General features: G+C 40.3%; 1 non-coding gene across 1 annotated transcript; it reads right to left on the reverse strand.

Annotated features, from left to right (window-relative positions):
- Positions 1-644: 644 nt before the first annotated feature.
- On the reverse strand, positions 645-751 carry LOC121220513 (small nucleolar RNA R71). Its single transcript, XR_005917720.1, has one exon. It is a non-coding gene; the product is annotated as a small nucleolar RNA R71 (small nucleolar RNA).
- Positions 752-3,323: the final 2,572 nt, after the last annotated feature.

Below are 3,323 nucleotides of genomic sequence, written 5' to 3' on the forward strand. Positions count from 1 at the left end.
AAAAAGCCATTATTTGTGAATTTGATTTTACATTTTGGTTTATTTATTTTCCTATTTAGATCTTTACTTACTTAATCTTTCTATGATTATTTTAGGTGTTTATGAGTATTGGCGAGATTATCGACTTACTCCCTGTGGACCCTGAAATAGAACGAACCTTTCGACAGCGAAGAAGACAAGCAAACCAGAGAAGGACCGAAGAGATAAACTTTGAGAATATGAATCAAGGAAATGGAGCAAACCTTGCTCAGAATCCTATCCTTATTGCTGATAGGGATAGAGCTTTACGATAGTATACCATGCCAGTATTTAACAATCTTAATTCGAGTATTAAAAGACCCGAAATCGAGGCGCAATAATTTGATCTGAAGCCAGTCATGTTCCAGATGCTTCAGATTGTGGGCCAATTCAGTGGAATGCCTACTGAAGATCCTCATCTTCACTTAAGACTATTTATGGAAGTGAGCGATTCTTTCAAGTTAGCCAGAGTACCCGAAGATGCATTACAACTGAAGCTATTCACATATTCGCTAAAGGACAGAGCTCGTGCTTGGTTGAACTCATTGCCACCGAACTCCATTTCCACATGACAAGAGTTAGCCGAGAGATTCCTCATGAAGTATTTCCCACCGAGCAAGAATGTCAAGTTGAGGAATGAGATCACTGCCTTCCAAAAAATGGATGATGAGCCCGTGTATGAGGCATGAGAAAGGTACAAAGAGTTATTAAGAAAGTGTCTTCATCATGGAATACCACATTGCATTCAACTTCAGACATTCTATAATGGTCTCAACGCTAACACGACGATGGTAGTGGACGCCTCTGCTAATGGTGCTCTCCTTTCTAAGTCGTATAATGAGGCTTACAAAATTATTGGGAGGATTTCCAGCAACAATTATCAATGGCCAACCAATCGAGCAGCGTCAGGAAGACGAGTCGCTGAAATACATGAAGTGGACGCTCTCACTTCACTCGCAACTCAGTTATCTTCAATATCCTCAATGTTTAAGAATCTTACCACTAATGGGTCTAACAGTTTTGCAACCTAACCATCTAACCAATTTGAGAATATAGTATGCGTGTATTATGGGGAAGGACATTTGTTTGAAGAATGTCCATCAAACCCCGAATCTGTATATTACATGGGTAACCAAAACCAAAACCGAGGGAGGCAAGAACTGCAATCCAACCTTTATAACTCCTCGTGGCGAAATCACTCGAACTTTTCCTGGAGTAACCAAGGGGCTGGAACCAGTAACACTTACGCCCAACCTAAACCAACTCAGCCACCTAGTTTTCCCCAACAAGTTCAGAAACCAACCCAAGTAGAACCATCCAATAACTTAAAGAATCTATTGAAGACATACATGGTGAAAAACAATGCCACTCTAACAAATTTGGAGAATCAAGTGGGCCAGCTTGCTACTGAACTCAGGAACCGACCACAAGGTACTCTACCTAGTGACATTGAGAATCCAAGAAATCTGGGGAAGGAACATTGTAAAGCGTTGACATTGAGGAACGGAAAGACAGTAAAGCCCAATACTGTCGAAGTTGAAAAGAAGCCAGCTGACGCTCAAGATTTAGAAGAAGTTCAACCAAGTGTTGCAATTCCAGTTTCACGAGAACCAGAATCTGCAAAACCCGGCAAAGTAACCTCAGGACCAGCTAATTCTGATCAACTAACAATATCGTTAAATGTAGAATTGCTATCAAAGACGAATCAACCAGAATCAGTCCCAGTAATGAAACCACCACCACCCTACCCTCAAAGACTTTAGAAACAGAAGCAGGAGATTAAATTCAAGAAGTTCCTTGACGTACTGAAACAACTTCACATCAACATCCCGTTGGTTGAAGCACTTGAGCAAATACCGAACTACGTCAAATTCATGAAAGATATATTGTCTAAGAAATGAAGACTTGGAGAATTTGAGACGGTAGCTCTGACGAAGGAATGCAGTGCATATCTTCAAGACAAACTACCCCCAAAATTGAAGGTCCTGGATGTTTTACCATACCGTGTAACATTGGAGCAACTTATTCTGGTAAGGCATTATGTGACTTAGGTGTAAGTATCAACTTGATGCCTATGTCAATATTTAGGAAGTTGGGGATAGGAGAAGTTAGACCAACTACAGTTATGCTTCAACTAGCAGATCAATCCTTAGCACATCTAGAAGGAAAAATCGATGACGTATTGGTACGTGTAGATAAGTTTATCTTTCCTGCTGACTTTGTAATTTTAGATTTTGAAGAAGACAAAGAAGCACCAATCATCCTAGGAAGGCTGTTCTTAGCAACTGGAAGGACCCTTATTAATGTGCAGAAGGGCAAGCTCACTATGTGTGTTCAGGATGATCAGGTAACATTTAGCGTTTTTAAGTCTATGTGAGTTCTTAACACAATGGATGATTGCTCTATAGTGTCCGATTTAGAGGATTTAATTGTGGAGAAGGAACTCAACTTTTTTGAGGACCCACTGGAAAGAATTTTGACATTGGATCCTCCAAATGATGAAGAGGAGGATGAATACTTAGCTTTGCTAGAAGTTAATCAAAGGGGATTTAATCCGCAATCCCATTTTGAATATTTGGAGTTAGAAAAGAGGGATTATTCCCAACCAAAAGCGTCGATCGAGGAGCCACCTAAATGAGAACTCAAGGTATTACCTTCTCATTTAAAATACGTTTATTTAGGTAACGCTTCTACTTTGCCTGTGATTGTTTCAGCAGAATTAACCACTAAGCAAGAAGAGAAACTTATGTTAGTTTTGAAACAATTCAAGAAGGCCATCGGATGGACCATATCCAATATTCGCCGTATTAGTCCATCTGTATGCATGCACAAGATTATCCTGGAAGATGGCAAAAAAGGGACGATCGATGGAGAACAAAGACTGAACCCAAGGACGTAGTAAAAAAAAGATCATCAAGTGGTTAGATGCGGGTATCATCTATCCCATCTTAGACAATTCATGGGTAAGCTCGGTTCAGTGTGTGCCAAAAAAAAGAGGTATCACGGTCGTAGAGAATGAGAGCAATGATTTGATACCGACTAGAACAGTTACGGGATGAAGAATCTGCATTGATTACCGGAAGCTGAACAAGGCAACTAGGAAAGATCACTTTCCTTTGTCATTCTTGGACCAGATGCTGGATAGACTCGCAGGACGAGATTACTACTGTTTTCTCGATGGATACTCAGGGTATAATTAGATTACAGTAGCACCGAAAGATCAACACAAAACGACATTCACCTGCCCGTACGGTACGTTTGCATTTAGACGCATGCCATTTTGTTAATGAATGCACCTACTACAT

Source organism: Gossypium hirsutum, chromosome D08, assembly GCF_007990345.1.
Source record: "Gossypium hirsutum isolate 1008001.06 chromosome D08, Gossypium_hirsutum_v2.1, whole genome shotgun sequence".
Classification (NCBI taxonomy): domain Eukaryota; kingdom Viridiplantae; phylum Streptophyta; class Magnoliopsida; order Malvales; family Malvaceae; genus Gossypium; species Gossypium hirsutum.